General features: G+C 51.9%; 1 protein-coding gene across 3 annotated transcripts in view; it reads left to right on the top strand.

Moving 5' to 3' along the window:
• The first annotated feature begins 4,152 nt into the window (after nucleotides 1-4,152).
• Nucleotides 4,153-16,542, top strand: part of SYNE3 (spectrin repeat containing nuclear envelope family member 3) — a 93,990-nt gene continuing 81,600 nt past the window's right edge. For 2 of the 3 annotated variants that reach the window (XM_032624001.1, XM_032624002.1), the window contains exon 1: nucleotides 4,153-4,290. The gene's annotated coding sequence lies outside the window, so the exon portion shown is untranslated. The remainder of the gene's footprint in view (nucleotides 4,291-16,542) is intronic. The other variant, XM_032624000.1, reaches the window with a different exon arrangement.

Raw genomic sequence — 16,542 nt, 5'->3', positions numbered from 1 at the left:
TAAATAAATAAATTTATTTAAAAAAAAAACAGAAACAGACCCACAAGCATAAAGAACAGAATTGTGGTTGCCAAGGGGGGATGGGAGAGGGGTGGATTGGGAGTTTGGGATTAGCAGATGCAAACTGCTATGTATAGAATGGATAAACAAGGTCCTATTGTATAGCGCAGGGAACGATATTCAGTATCCTGTGATAAACCATGATGGAAAAGAATATGAAAAAGAATGTATATATATGTATAACTGAATCACCTTGCTGTACAGCAGAAATTAACACGTTGTAAATCAACTATACTTAAATAAAATTAATTTTTAAAGAAGCAGCATAATTCGTGTGTGTAGCGGAATAGCCTGAATTACTCCAGTTACTGTGCTCAGTGCTTGAGATGACTGCCATCCGGCAGGGGTGCCCCTACTCAGTTACTGGGTGGCAGCTGCCAGTGGGGAAGGCAGCCGACTCAGAGAGGTTGACAAACCAGGCTGGTGCCTCTGCTCACCCTACGAGCACACAGTAGGACTGGAGGGGGAAAAGACAGACTAACACTAGGAGAATTGGCAAAGGAGGAAACAAAGAAGGAAGCAAATGAGAGCAGAGCCAGGATGAGAACCAGCTGTCCACGCCCAGATTGGGATATCTCTGAGGAGGCGTCACAGAAATGGCTACCCCAGTGCAAGCTTTTCATCTATGCTTAGCCAAGAGCACTAGGTAAGTCGTCACCAAGGGGGGAGCCAGGCTGGGGATGGAGAAATGGGAACATAAATTTCCAAAACACCAATGACCACCCTTGGACCCTGGGCAGGGTCCCTCCTTCCTGCCCTCTTGCCTCAGTTTACCCATTCGCACATGAGGGGTTGAATTAGTCAGAAGAGCCATTCCGGCTTTCCTTGTTATCTTTCTGTAGAGACTGAACACACAAACAACTAAGAATCACACAAACTAAGACTTGAGGATTGCTGTTGAAGCTAGCTAGCCAAGGCAAATGTGAAACAGACCTGAATAACCTCCCCAGGCCTTTCAAATTGGCCCCTGCTTCCAGGTGAGTGGTGGTAGAGATGCTGGCCACAGGGAAGAGACGTGGAGAAAGAACAAAATATTTCACTCTTGGGGAGACTTTTCAAACGTTGCACAAACAACCCCCATCGCCAAATGAGTCAGTTTCCAAATGGCATCATTTTAGGGCCTCCTTGTGGCTCCTTCTCTGGGCCACGTCTGAAGGGGAGGCTGGGTGGGGTTTCCTGTGCTCAATTGCAGAGATGACAGAGGGGCTCTCCCGCCTGCCTTTGCCAGAATGTTCTTTCCAGATAAGCTTTCATTTCCACTCCTTTCTGTAGCAGTGGGTAATGCTGAAGACGGATTGAAGTTTTTATAGCCTTCCTACTTGCAAACTCCCCCATTCTCCCGCATTGTTTATTCAACTTTTTTCCCTTCCATATGGACTTAGTGCTTGAGATGACTCTGCCATCCGGCAGGGGTGCCTCAACTCAGTTACTGGGTGGCAGCTGCCAGTGGGGAAGGCAGCCGACTCAGAGAGGTTGACAAACCAGGGTGGTGGATCCGCTCACCCTACAAGCACACAGTAGGACTGGAGGGGGAAAAGACAGACGAAAGATTGCCATCAAGTGAACAAAAAGGAAGCTCCTGTTTTTATGTCAGGCTTAAGGAAAGCAATGGAGGACTATACTGAAAGCACTAAGCCCTGTAAAGGTCAAGCTAATAATAAAACTAGTAACGTCTGCATGGTATTTTGCAGTTTATACAATATTTTTATCCCATGTATTCTCACCTATGAAATGTTATTGCTATCGCCATTTAACAGATGGGAAAACCAAGGTTCTAAGAGGTTACCCGGCTTGCTAAGGTTCCCTCAGTCAAGCAGCAGAGCTGGGCCTGGGATTTGGGTCTCTCAGCTCTGACAGGTGCTCTGTAGTGAGAAGAACAGTCCATCTCTGTACCACACTACCCTGTTCAGGCTACAGCCCCTTGGACACAGAATCACTGCCCTGTGACCTCCTTTCGGGTGATCGTCCGAAAGAATGACTCATTCTTCTCCATATTCCCAGGGACTAGCACATAGTAGGTGCTCAGGAAATGTCTGATGAAAGACTGAATAGGGAATTCCCTGGCAGTCCAGTGGTTAGGACTCTGAGCTTCCACTGCTGGGGGCCCAGGTTCAATCCCTGGTTGGGGAACTAAGATCCCACAAGCCACATGGCTCAGCCAAAAAAAAAACTAAATAAATAGCTGTTTCCCAGGAACCACAGTGATCCTACTATCTCCAGAGCAGTTCACGTGAGCTGGGTGCTCACAATACCAGGCACAAAACCATTCAAGAGAGGTTGTTATTATTAGACCCATTTAACAGAAGAGGAAGCTAAAGTTGAGTAATGAGCTGAAAGTCGTTAACCTGGGCAGTTCGGCACCAGAGCCTGACTCCCCACTTGCGTCAAACTGTCTCTCACTGCAGGAAACTGACTTGAAGGGCCTCACCCTTTCAGGAGCGTTGGTGGATCCGTCTTCATCCTCGTGCACATCACCTGACCTGTTTCCGTCATGAGAGAACTCAGGAAACTTTTCTTAATTACGTGGGGGATCTTTGCAGAGATTTCACGAGCAGATACATGTGACAGCATTTGGAAAAGCAAAGCACATTATCCAGATGCCCAGTATTATAATAATTGTTGACCGCTGTCTGTACCTTCAGCTAGACTGCTGCAACCCCAAAGCCCGCAGCAGCATATCAGCTGGAGTCAGGATGATAATGACAAACATAACTGGACACCTAGAACAATCAAAGGGCAAGGATGAAAGAGGCCCTTTGTGTGTTATCTCCTCTGACCCTGTGAATAATTATAACTTAGTGAATGGGTTCTGAGTTAAGGAAGTGTGGCTGACACTCAGGCATTCAGCTCAGGCTAGGTCTACCCAGCGTTAACGCTGAGCTTTGGCATCCTTCTACGTTGCCCTGCATTTGGAAAACACACACGCACACACACACACACACACACACACACACACACACTCTATTACTATCTGGTCCTGCTTTACAATTTAATCTTTCTCTTAGGACGCTGATTTCTACACTGATTTATTCAACAAACATTGATAGAGGGCTGGCCAGCCTCACTAAGGAACCAAAGAGGAAAACACCCTCTGGGAAGCATTAGATTTGGGACATTTACTTAACTCTTCGTCTGCAAAATGGGCGTAGCCACACCTGAATTGTGAAGACTGGAGTCCACGTGGTACAGAGTTCTGCAAGTTGTATCCTTCGTGAGCGGCTTTCATCCCCATCCAAAGGAGGCGGACCCGATCGTGCAAACCTGTGATTACTCGGATAAAGATCGGCACTGAGGTGGGGGACAGTCCAAAGGTCTGAATGTGCTGGGAGCACAAAGTCAGAGGCAGGTAAGACTTAGACTCTGCTGTAAGGTTAAAGACTTGGAGTCCCTGGATCAGGGGTTTGCGAACGCGTGGGAGGAAGTGTCCGCTGGGGGGCGGGTCGCGCGGGGAGACCGAGGGGAGGCACATTCTAGCGCCTCGGGTTTATAGGAGGTTGTTTATGGGTGGGATTCACATTCCTCGTGACTCACCCCCCATCGCCTCCCCTCGGCATCCTGGGGGTCTCCCGTCCGAGCCGGGGGCGCGAAGATCCCTCGCACGGTGGCTTCTGGGACTGTGGGGTGGGAGGGGCCGGATGGGGCGCCCCCTCTGTCAGGCTGGCTGATAAGTGTCACTTCCTCCTTGGATTTCGCGCCTCCGGGAGGGGTGCCCCTGCCTTTGCTCCCATCTCGGCTCCCAGAGGGCAAGACCTCCCAGGTCCCCAGCCTCCTCCCCAAGGCTTGACGCACAGAGGAAGTCCGCAGATCGAACTTTCCCCCGGGGCGCGGCAGCTCCGCGCCACCCCCAAGGATGAGACCCGGGCGGAGGCAGGCGGGGGGCGGGGCTCGGGGCGGCTCCCGAGCCGGAGAGGGCAGCCCGGGGCGCGAGGCCTGGGGTGAGAGTGGCGACGCCCCACGGCAGCGCTCCTCCCGCCCGCCGGACTGGGGCCGAGCCTCTGGGGCCTCCGCCGAGCGCGCGGAGCCCGGCGCGTCCCTCTCTCGCCCCGCCGCTTTGGCGGGGCCTGGGGGCGGCTCCCTTGGCGGGTCCCCAGAGGACTGGGCGGGGCGGGGGCGAGAGTCCGGGTCCCGCCCCGGCCCCGCCCAGCCCGGAGCCTCTACGGACGCAGGGAGGGGTAGGGCGGTTCTGCCCGGAGTGCCCGCGGCACCGCGCTCCTGCAAGCTCCCGGCCGGGTAAGTGGCTCGGGGCCGGGAGGCCGGGACGGGGACCGAGAGGGTCGGGTCCTCAACCCCCCGGCCCAGCCGTGGCGCGTCCCTCAGGGATCGGGGTCGCTGAAAGTCAAGGGGACCCGGGGAGGCGTGCCCGGCGCGGGGGCGGGGGCCCTGGCGTGACAGCTGCGGGCGGGCGGGTATTTTTAGTTTAAACCCAACCATTTCCTGCCGCCTGCGAAATCCCCTAGCCTTTCTGCTCCCCAACCCTGGAGGTTCGGTCCCCAAGAAAAAGCCCTTAAGTCCAGGGCAGCGCGTCCCCGGAGGGCCGGGCGCCGCCTCCAATCTTCGCTCTGCCTCCGCTTGGGGCGAGCGGACCTGTCGCTGCGGGCTCGCGCCGCCGCGTGTCCCCGGACCGGGCGGTAAACGCCGGCGGGAATACCCCCTCCGGGCGACCACGAGCTCGCTCCGTAGTGCCTGAGAGAGCCCAGAGCCCACGGTAGGAAGAGGAAGTCGCACCGCAGGCAGGATCAGTTTCCTTCAGAACCCCCGGCTGTGCAGCCTTGCGCAAGCTTCTCAGCCTCTCTGGGCCTCATCCCACATCTCTAAAGAAGGGGAGAGTGAGGGCAGAAACGTCTTGTAGGGCCTGAAGGAGCCCCGACGGGATGCTGACTCTTCTTAGAATCTTCAGATCTTGACTCCAAACAGTGGATCTGGTGGACGTGGCCTGTCGGTCGTCCCAGGAGCAGTGAGTGCCCAGTGCAGCCCACTGACCTCCGCTTCAAAACTCTAAGGCGGGGGAACTCCAGCTGCGGCGGGGTGATAATAAATGTTATTGTTTTATCACTTTGGCCCTAAAGCTCTGGCCCAAGGCTGCCCTGGGACCCTCTCCCAGGTTCCTCCCGGCACTAATGAGGGCCCTTTTACAGCCAAGCGCTGCCAGTGGGGGAGCCTGATGTGCCCTGGGTGAGGGCGGGGGGCATGCCTCGTTTCACATGAAGGAGGGCAGGAGGAGACCGTGGGGAAAAGTGACTGTCCTCCCAGTGAAGGGAGCATGTCACAAAATCGCTGCCCCTCTGAGCCTGACAGGACAGCCTCCTTCATCCAGAGGAAACAGGTCCAGAGAGGGGGAGTGATTTGCCCAGAGCCACACAGCCAAAAACAGAACTTGTCTCTTGAAGGGTCCAGCCCTGCCTCCTGCACAGCCAGGACAGCCAACAGCTATCAGAGGTCAGGAGCTGGGAGGCAGAGGGGGAGTGCACTGTGCAAACAGGCTGTTTTGCCCTGTTTCCTGTAACCATGCCCCAGCGGAGCTCTCTGACACGTGTGGGTCTGTGCATTCCTCAGGCAGCCGGCCACAGCTGTGCCAAGCCTGCTGGCCCTGGGGCATCATTTGCAGCCAGAGAGGCCCCTTGGAGGGCAGCTGGAGGGGGTGTGGGCTGCGAGGGCTTATTTCTGGAACTCATTCCTCTCGCTGGGGTTCCTGAAGAGGGGACCCAAGGATTTGCTGGCGGCACTGAGGGGAGTGGTGGGAATCTGGGCTCAGGTTTCTGCCCCAGGGTGCAGGCTGGCCTCTAGCCCGTGCAGGCACCATTCAGGGGAAGTTTGAGTTCCTTCTGTCTCCTCGGGAACAAACCTCTAGCCCGGGTGTTTTGCATGTTTTCCCACAGCCAGGGACCTGTCCTTGCCTGGGTGGCCACTCTGCCTTGTGATGCAGAAACCTGGGGCAGCGACTGTTGGGGGAACGTGGCTTAGCTGCAGGGTGACCTCCATTCTGGGGAGGCAAGACCGGGCAGGTCCAGCACAACCTCCAAAGCGCCCTGGAGCCCCTGGGTGCCCAGTGGGCAGTAGGGCCTCCCGTATTGCTCCACTGTTAGAAATGAGGGTGGACGTCAGACTAGCTGTTCCAGCCCTGCCTTAGCCTTTTCCCAGCTGGGTGATCGTGGAAACGTTACTTCACCTTTCAGAGCTTCAATTTGCTTCCCCACGAGACGGGATGACTATAGCGCCCGCTGAGAGAATAAAGTGGGACTTCCCTTCAACAGTGTTCCGTGCGGTGTCAGCCTCAGCACATGGGAGCAGGTGTCACAGTTTGGGGTAATGGGGTCTGGTTAGGACACCTGAGTTTCCTCCCCCTCAGTTCCACCCTCTCCCCCTCTGTCTTGATGTCCCCATGTCTGTCAAATGGCAGGTGGCCTTGATCATCTCCCTCCGAGCTCTTCTGGCACTGAAAGCTGGTCCTTGACCCAGGCAGAGAGATTTGAGAGGCACCAGCAGGGGACTCCAGGGGACTCTGGGCTCTTGGGCAACATTTCCTGTCTCTCACCTCCTAGGATTCTGACCGCAGGCAAGGCTGCCACTCCTGGCCCAGGGACAAATGAGGAGAGAGATTCAGAGGCCAGGAGTGGTGGAGTCAGGATTTGAACTCAGGGCTTTTTTATTTCATTCCTTTTCTTTCCTCCTTCCCCTTCTTCCTCTTCTTCTTTTTAATTTAAGTATAGTTGATTTACAATGTTGTGTTAATTTTTGCCGTACAGCAAAGTGATTCAGTTATACATATATATGTACTCTTTAAAAAAATTATTTATTTATTTATTTTTGGCTGCATTGGGTCTTTGTTGCTGCACGCAGGCTTTCTCTAGTTGCAGTGAGCGGGGGCTACTCTTCGTTGCAGTGCGTGGTCTTCTCACTGCGGTGGCTTTTCTTGTTGTGGAGCACGGGCTCTAGGCACGTGGGCTTTAGTAGCTGTGGCACGAGGGCTCAGCAGTTGTGGCTCGCGGTCTCTAGAGCACAGGCTCAATAGTTGTGGCACACGGGCTTAGTTGCTTTGCGGCATGTGGGATCTTCCCGGGTCAGAGCTCGAACCCGTGTCCCCTGCATTGACAGGTGGATTCTTACCCACTGAACCACCAGGGAAGTCCTATATATATATTCTTTTTTTTTATATTCTTTTCCATTATGGTTTATCATAGGATACTGAATATAGTTCTCTGTGCTATACAGTAATACCTTAATGTTTATCCATTCCATATATAATAGCTTACATGTCCTAACCCCAGCCCCCACTGCATCCTTTCCCTAGCCCCCTCCTCCCTGGCAACCACAGGTCTTGAACTCAGGGCTTTTGACTTGGTGCTCTTCACTCTACCACACTGCCTGTCTCAGACAACACGAGGACAGTGTTATACGTCAATTATCAGGAGGACAGTACTGGTGAGGTAGGATCCAATCAACATTAAGGCGTTGGCATTTGCTGGAAGAAGTGGATTCCAAACTTTTTTTTTTTTTTCCCGTAATATCTAACAGTAGCCCAGATGGATCACAGAGAGAGGAACCTGGGAGGAGCCGATGGAAGTTGGGGAACTGTCTGTCCACTCTCTCGGCCCCTACCCACCGGCCAAGGAATCTTTGCTTCAAGACTTAAGGATGAATTCCCTGGCAGTGAGAAGCCAGGAAGGAGATGGGGGGACCGGCAGTCCTGGCCTCAGAAGCCTTGATTTTGTCCTCATCAAAACAGAGTTAAGGGCTTCCCTGGTGGCACAGTGGTTTAGAGTCTGCCTGCCGATGCAGGGGACACGGGTTCGTGCCCCGGTCCGGGAAGATCCCACATGCCGCGGAGCGGCTGGGCCCGTGAGCCATGGCCGCTGAGCCTGCGCGTCCGGAGCCTGTGCTCCGCAACGGGAGAGGCCACAACAGTGAGAGGCCTGCGTACCGCAAAAAAAAACCAAACAGAGCTAAGAGGCCCCAACACCTTCCTGTGGGGTTGCTGGGAGGATAAATGAGACAACTGGGGATGACACTCAGCAGAATGCCCAGCATGGTGGGGACACACCAGAAAGAGGCGGTATCATGGTTTTATTATTACTAATCCTCCTAATGTCGCTGCAACAATGTAGTGTGGCCTGCACCTCTTGCCTGGATTTCTAGGCCGCAGATCTGGCAAAGGGAATCCTAGCATACCCAGAATACTTTGAAAGACTCAGGGGAAAGGCAGAGGCTGCTCAGGAAATTCGAAAGGTCAAAACCCGAGCACACTGACATGAGTTGATTGACATATATACATCCCATGTAATATATACGTGAGACGTAAAATGGTGGCAGAAAGCAGGAAGGTGATTACCTTAAATACAAGTCAAGCGTCACCTTGGGCTGGGGGGAGAGGAGATTGGATTGAGAGGGTCATGGTGGGGGGGGCGGGGTTATGAGGGAATTCACCTTGTAATTACTTGTGAGTACAGGTATGTTTCATGCACCCCTCTATACCTAGATCCTGTTTCATAAATGTAAGCAGGTTTAAAAAAAAAAAAGGCAAGGGAATGATAATGTAAAACCAAGGTGGCCGTCTTGGTGGGGGAGAGGGTACAGGGTCAGCCTGCTCCATTCTCAGTGGGATCCACTGTTTCTGTGGGCTCGTGGGCATTATTTAAAAATATTTTTATGCTTCATTACTTGCAAATACGAAACATATACACATATACAATGTATATAATATGTAAATGTAATACATATATAATGTAATACAATATATATTCCATTGTTTATATATCAAATCGTACATACAAGTAAAATTAGAAGGTAATACAGAGCATTTTCACAAAGCTGTCTTAGAAAATCACACTCTTCCCAGAGATTCAAATGTTTATCTGCCTGGGTTTAAAAAATGGAACCAACACAAATCCTGCTGTATAACAGACACATGGTTTCTCATTCAGTAGAAATAATCTCCCTCTTCTGAAATCATAACAAGAGAGTGACTTTCACACTCTACCATCTCAGATGATTCAACAGGGTTTTCAAGTCCTGGCCTCATGATTTATGCTTCTGAAATCAGAAAATCCTGACGTATTTGAGCTGGGAGGAACCTCAGGTCCCCTGGACCCATCTGCTGGCTTTACGGCCGAGGGAATGTGAGGCAGGTAGTTAGAGAAGACAGTTCGCTCTGTGCTGCTACATGTAGGTGACTCTCATCAGGACACCACCCACCACACCTGTGCTGCTACTCCTACTAGTACTACAAGGCAGGGAAATGGGTGGTATATCTGAGATTAAACTGATGCGATCGTTTCAATTTTAAAAAGTCAGAAGAGAGCTACAACAAGCGGTGACCCCAGCACTTCCAGGACTTACGCGGACAGAAACATACAAGCAGTGCCTTTCCTCCTGGAAGCCCTCTTAGGGTTCCTCCTACTCTTTGCAGGGCACGCTGGATATATTTATAAGTTATCAAAGCAATTTTGTGCCATGGATATGGTGATCCCCAGTTTTCAGTCAGGGAAACAGGTTCAGAGAGGTTAACCATCTTGCCCCAAATCACATGACAGGTAATTGATGAGGCAGGAGTTTCACCCCAAGGGAGTACTAAAGAGACGAGAGACTGCTTTAAGTGTGCCGTGTGTGAGCACACCCTTCACTCCTCAGATGCCGAAGCCCACCGTGGCCGCTGATTGAACTCTAAGTCAAGAGTTTTATTTGAGATCTGGAAAGGGCTGAGCCCCTCCCAAGTGACATTTGCTGAAATAACGCAGCAGGGCTGACTCACTGGGGGAGACTCTTTCCTTGCTGTTGCAAAGAGCTGGCCTTTCTGTGATGCTAGGAGGCGCCCTCATTCACAGACCTGTTTGACCTTCACCTGGGCGGGTCTCCGTTTCCTGCCCTTTAAAAAGGGAGGTTGGAATTAGGAGATCTCTAAGGTGCCTTGAAGTCTGAATGTTTCCTCTCATCCAAGAACCACAGCCTCTCAGTAGGTATTTGGGGACCTTCAGTCTGGCCGCTGCAGTCTGCCCCCCTGCCCCTCCCAGGAGGGGTCAGGTCACTTAATCAGGTGATTCCCTGTTTATCTACCTCCAGTGCCCGCCCCCCCCCCCCCCTTGCTCTAAGGATTAAGTCCCAAGCCTCCAGCCTGGGAGGAGGCTCATGTTTCCCACCTCCAGACTGTGCTCCAGAGGTTACCTCTTCCCAGCTGTTACCTCCCCACCAACACCTGGCTAGACATCACCTCCTCCTAGAAGTCTTCCTCAACTACCCGGTCAGGGTTGGTGATTCTGTTTTCATGGTCTCATTGCGCTTTGCAAGTGATAGGTAGCTTTCAGTTTTCGTGTTGATTTCCTGCTAGATTATGACCTCCCGGAGGGCAGGGATAGAGGATTATTTATTCTCACATCCCAACCAGAAAGAGCTTATTATTGTTTTCATTATTATTATTTAACGAAAAGGCTTTACGGTTTAAAACAGGATCTTACAAACTTGAGCGGAGCTGATGTTCACACCACCGCTGAGTGTAGCGGCCAGGGCACATCCTAATAATTCCCAGGACACAGAGGAGAAAGGTGACCCGAGGCTGGGGAGAAAAGGTGTCACACGCCTTCTCTCCCTTTGTGGCCCTCTTCAGGCGACTTTCTCCTTGGAGAACCGTCCATTTCCCTGAACTCACCGGGGGCCGACCCTGGAACTCTGGACACGTCTCTCGGCCTCTCTGGGACTCAGACCTGCCGTCTGTTCTCTCCTGTTCACGCCCAGCGTTCGGCGGTCTTCCTTCTTGCTCCTACCCCTGCGTGAAGTGTGCCTCCCCCAGGCCTTTCCGTGGCTGCTCCTTCTTTTCTTGGAAATCTCACCTCACAGTCACAGCCTCCAGGGGGTCATCCTGCCCACCAGTAATGCCCGTCCCATCCCCTGCCCCTCTCTACTATGTCCTTATCTCCCTGTTTTATTGTCTCTCTAGCACTTACCACTACCTGAAATTATCTTAGTTATTTATTTACAATCGAGTTTAGCTTCTGTCTCATCTACCTGAAAACTCCAGGAGGGTGAGATTGTTTTTCTGTCCCCAGAGCAGCCTGGCCATAGTAGCTGCTCAACACATATTTACGGAACACAAGAATGCATGGATCAATGAATGAATGAAAATGTCTAAGCTGATGGGCTGGATGGGATGCCGTGAGCCCCCTTGCCTGGTTTGTCATGTCAGTTAACATCTGTTCAGCCCTTACTGAAGTTTCTCTGCATTTTCTCTCTTTACCTTCACAACTGTTCCATGACGTGTGCTCTAATAGTCCTGTTTACAGTGAGGTTAACTCACCTGTCCTCAGCTCGCTCACAGTGAAGTTAAGACCTGAACTCAGACTAATTTATCCCAGAGCTCATGCAGGTCTACACTGGCCTTTCCATGCTGGAAGTGCACTGGGCAGGACGCGGTGAGTCAGACCCAGGACTCAGGCCTCCTTACTAGGCTTCTAGTTCTTTCTCTGCAATCCCCAAAGGCTCTCACACTGCCAGGCCATTCCTCAAAGGAAATCCTCTCTGTGTGGCTAGTGTCATAGGGGTTCAGGAATGCCACGGGTTCCCCAGAGCTGGGGCCCACCCTGGAGCGTCCTGCCCTGCGCACACCATTTGCTAGCTTGGACCCAAGGATCTCCACCTGCGGCTGGCTCACCAGCCGTCCGAACTTGGTGGCCACAGGCCGGTGGTTGTAGGTTGGATGTGAGCCAGTTGGGGTTGCCAGGTTACATTCCTTTCCTCAGAGCCAGGCAGCCATCGAGCCTGGTTTACCTAATTGGCCTATTTATCGCTTTGTTGATTTCAAACTCAACTTTGCTCAGAAATAATTTTAGAAAATGGATTTTTTTAAAAGTCCATCTTGTGATGTCTCATCCCCATTTCCTTCTGGATAAAACCACCTGAAAGCTTAAGTCTTTGCTCGTTGCTGCTTACTCCCTTGGGGAAGGGAGGGGAGGTCCCCATAAGTTCCTATATTTGTCCCCTATTGGAATCGGCTCCTGGCTGGAGCCAACTTTGCTTCGGGAGCCATAGAGGCACACGTTTGTGCCAGAGATCTGGGCCCTTCCACCCTGGAAGCTGCTCTCCTTGGGCAGCCGCATTCCTTCAATGCGCTGAGATGGACGTGTCCCTGCGCTGGATGGGAGCACTCTGGTGGGGGGAGGTGGATGCTTTAAACAGACTGTCCCATCCCAGGGACTGTGGCTCAGCTCCCAGGCAGCTGGGAGAGGCCCCACGATGGACCCTTTAATTTTGTCCTTTTGGGCCTCAGTTCCCTTCTCTGCAAAGTTGCGGGGGACACGTGCTACACTCTTCACCGCGCTTGGTATGTGTGAGCAGGTATCACAAGCCACAAAACCCCACCTGGAGCTAAGGGATTGTTAAACGCTAGTGTAACCCACAGAGCAAGGTGTCACCTGTCTTCCTGTGCAAATGACAGTTAGACCTACTTTGCCTGATTTTTCTCTGCTCCTGGGCCTGAGGTGTGGAGCCGGCAGCCTGGGATGGTGACGTCAGAGAGACCTGGGCTGAGACCCTGATCCTGCCACCTGCAGTGGGGTCTTGGCAAGTCACATAAGCTCTACGGGCCTGGACAACTCGCCGGTTCAGGGGGTCTGGTCACACCTTCCCTGCAGAGCTGGTGTGAGGAGCAGATGTGATCCCAGGTTTACGAGGCATTCCCAGCTCCAAGCAGGTGCTTGGTCCAGTTCCGGTCTCTTCCTTCTCCAGTCTTCCCGAGCGCTCCCCGTTCCCCCGAGGCGCTCCCTAGCTGGGAGGTGACTTTGGTGACAATTTGGGTCACTTGGAAGGGAGCTCGGCACTTCCGCCTACCTCGGCCCCAGAATTGGCGCTTGTTGGACTTGTTGGGTCCAGCGCAGCTGCTGGTGAGTCAGCCCAGGCTCAGGTGCTCTTGGCCGAGGCCCGTCCAGGGGGGGCGTGATGGGCTGGAGTCGACCCAGCCTAAGCCTGTCCCCTTTGGAGGACTCTTATTGGGGTATACAGTGTGCAGACCACATACCTCAGTCATTCGTTTCCTTCCCAAGGTCCCAGCCATCCCTAATGGCCAATGCAATTTTGTTCTTTCATAGAATTAATTATGGGAAAAAAGTCAATGTCACCACTCCAGGCCCTATTGTCTGACTCCCAGTCTGGCCTCGGGGTCCTTTTCAATACAGCCAGGGAGCTTAAACTAGGTCAGAGCTCTGAGTTTGGACCAGGCGGCTACTAGTAACTGACAGGATGGCTGCGGTGCGCTAAGTGAGAGCACAGGTGACATAACTCCCTTCTGTCTTCCTCTGGACTTTTTCTTTTTTTTTTTTTTTTTTGCGGTACGCGGGCTTCTCACTGTTATGGCCTCTCCAGTTGTGGAGCACAGCCTCTGACGCACGGGCTCAGCGGCCATGGCTCACAGGCCCAGCCGCTCCGCGGCATGTGGGATCCTCCCGGACCGGGGCACGAACCTGTGTCCCCTGCATCGGCAGGCGGTCTCTCAACCACCGTGCCACCAGGAAAGCCCGGACTTTTTAATCCTTCTGATTATCCTGTGTTCTAATAATCACCTGGGTGCCGCCTTCGGCTAAAGGGTGAGTCTCTGGACCTGGGACTGCTTATCTGTATTTTGTCAAAGCTCCCCAGGTGGTTCTCATGCACAGGGATGGTTGCAAAGCACTGGATTTTGTGCAGAGACCGTCTCCGTGCGGAGCTAATCTGGTCTGACACCTCTCTGACACTCGCCCATCTCTCTTTATGTGCTGACCACCAGATAGAGATAAATAAATGGTGTTTATATTCATTGCATTTATTCCTTTTGATGTTCTATACATGGCAAACGATCCTCACCCTGGCTTTCTATTTAAGGTAAAAATAAAAGGTCTCCTCTTAAAATAAATTTAAGTTTCAACGGGTTGAATTTCTTACAAACGAACGCGAAAAAATAATAGTGCAGGTGTCCCCAGATGTGGCCCAAATCATGGATGTGGGCTTTCCTGGTGGCGCAGTGGTTGAGAGTCCGCCTGCCGATGCAGGGGACGCGGGTTCGTGCCCCGGTCCGGGAGGATCCCACATGCCGCGGAGCGGCTGGGCCCGCGAGCCATGGCCGCTGAGCCTGCGCGTCCGGAGCCTGTGCTCGGCAACGGGAGAGGCCACAGCAGTGAGAGGCCCGCGTACCACAAAAAAAAAAAAAAAAAAAAAAAAATCATGGATGTGATGATGCACAAATGGCCAAAGTGTGTAAAAACATGGAACTAGATGACTTCCAGGGGCCCCTCGAAGCCCGGCATCCTGATGGATCCAAGGAGTGCTCACCATAGCTGCGCTTTAAACTCTCCCGAAGCGAAACAGAAAGAGAATTTCAGGTGAACAAACCCTGCCTGACCCCAGCTGGCTTTCTCTGCTTGTGTGCCGGGGCCGCTACCCATTATCACTGGAGAGTTGGCCTGTGTGCCTTCTTTCAGAGTGATTGTGAGGTCCCTGTTGTCTTTGAACTGTCTTCTAGGGATTCATGCCATGGCAGCCCCTGGGGAGGGTGGAACCCAATCCAGGATCCAGGTATGATTCCGGTGCGGTCTTGAAAGGTAGGTGGCTCCAGCAATGTCCCTGACAGTGCCGGGAAGACCTCACCTTAATGACAAACACTACCTAAGTGTCTCTAAGTAAGGGGAACTCCAGAGGGAAAACTGCTGGAGACACGGCTCTCAGCATTTGGAAAACTTTGCCTGCTCAGCCCATTCTGGATATCAGGGACTGCCTACTATCATATTTCCTGAAAGGAATAGTAAGGAATCTTCTGGATTCTCAGACCTGGAAGAATGCTATGCTGATAGGTAGGGTTGGGGTGAGGTATTTCCCTTGAGCTGATAGAACAGAGGTCAGCAAACTTTTTCTGTAAAGGGACAGATGGTAAATATTTTTGGCTTCATGGACCATTTTGATCTCCATCGCAATTATTCAGTTTTTCCATTGTATCTAGAAAGCAGCCATAGACGCTTTGGAAATGAATGGGCGGGCTGTGTTCTGATAAAAGTACTTGGAATTTGCATTGCATGTAATTTTCACCTGTCATGAAATATTACTCTTCTTTTGATTTTTTTTCCAACCATTTAAAAATGAAAACATCACTCAGCTGGAGAGCTGTACAGGAACAGGCAGTGGGCCACGGCTTAGCAGTCCCCTGCTCTAGAAACCTCTGCAGTGGAGGGTGGACCTTAGAGATGTGAGTAAGTCACTCTTGTAATCATTTCAGTTCTTACAAACAGGGCGCTGAAACAGGTCTGAGTCTCATGTCTGTTAGTTAAAGTAGAACCTAGTATTCGCTACTGTACTTAGTTCATTTATCAACAAATATTAGGTCTAGTGGTGAAGACGGAGGGAGAACACTGGTCCTGGGCTGGCTGTGGAGCCTTGGGCAGATGGCTTAGCCTCTCTGAGTCTCAGTTCTTTCATCTGTAGAGGCAGTAACAGTGGGACCTATCAAATCAACGCAAGACAGTTCACTTCTGGCACATAGCACACCCTTCACGAAGGTTAGCTATTTCCTCTTACTTCCATAGAGTTCAAGAGTACAGGGATGTTTTATCCCTTCATCCAGCAACCCTGCACAGTAGATCTTATTTAGCACTTTATGGAGAAAGAGGCCCAGAGATGTTACAGAGCTTGTCCAAGGACACAAGCTAGTAAAAAATGGTAGAGCTTGAAGACTGTGACTTGAAAGACCTAGCTTTCTCTATGTGATGCCCTTGCAGACAGCCAGACAGGAGAATACATCTAGTTTCTCTAGGGACTTGTGGAGGTGGTTAATTTAACGATCTTTTCCTCTAGAGCCAGGCTCTTATAACTCCTCCATGCTGTGCCTCAGGTTCTTGGGGAGACCAGTATCATTTGGGGGACCTCACAGCCCTCTAGCAGTTTGGGGAGGCACCAGGCTGAGGGGTTTCTGTGAATATTTTAGGGGGAACTTTGTTGCTCTGCATGGAGCTCTGGGTTAGAAGCCCCAGCGTGGAAACAGGCATCTGGACAAGATTTTAAGTTTTTCTGAGTCCTCCTGGGAGAGAACGTCTCTGGTGTGTGTCTCTGCAGGGCTAGTAGGGAGGGTTCTAGAAGACAGGATTTAAGGCAGCTGCTTTTGAATAATGGAATCATCAGGATCTTGGGAAATAAATAGCAGAGGTGGATTCCTGACCAGTTTTATGCCTTGGTTTTCTCTTCTGTATAATGGAGCTGGAAAAGTCGTCATTAGCTGCCTGTTTCTTGAGCCCAGCACGTGTGTGTTGGACGCCTGCAATGGGTCTCACTCTGAACACACAAAGGAAGTCTGGGGAGGAAGCCTGACCTTGGATAGGGGAGGCCTCGGGAGGTAAAACTCAGACAAGGGAAACAGTGAAGGAACCAGAGAGCCTGCAGCAGCCTGGGAAGGTGGCCGAGCCAGTGTTTTCTGTGCCCCTGCCCTTGTCTGAAGACTTAACCAGAGAAGCGAGGAACACAGACATTAGACTCACCCATCGCTGT

Source organism: Phocoena sinus, chromosome 2, assembly GCF_008692025.1.
Source record: "Phocoena sinus isolate mPhoSin1 chromosome 2, mPhoSin1.pri, whole genome shotgun sequence".
Lineage (NCBI taxonomy): Eukaryota > Metazoa > Chordata > Mammalia > Artiodactyla > Phocoenidae > Phocoena > Phocoena sinus.
The sequence above is the reverse complement of the archived record's forward strand: the minus strand, read 5'-3'. Positions and strand labels throughout refer to the sequence as shown.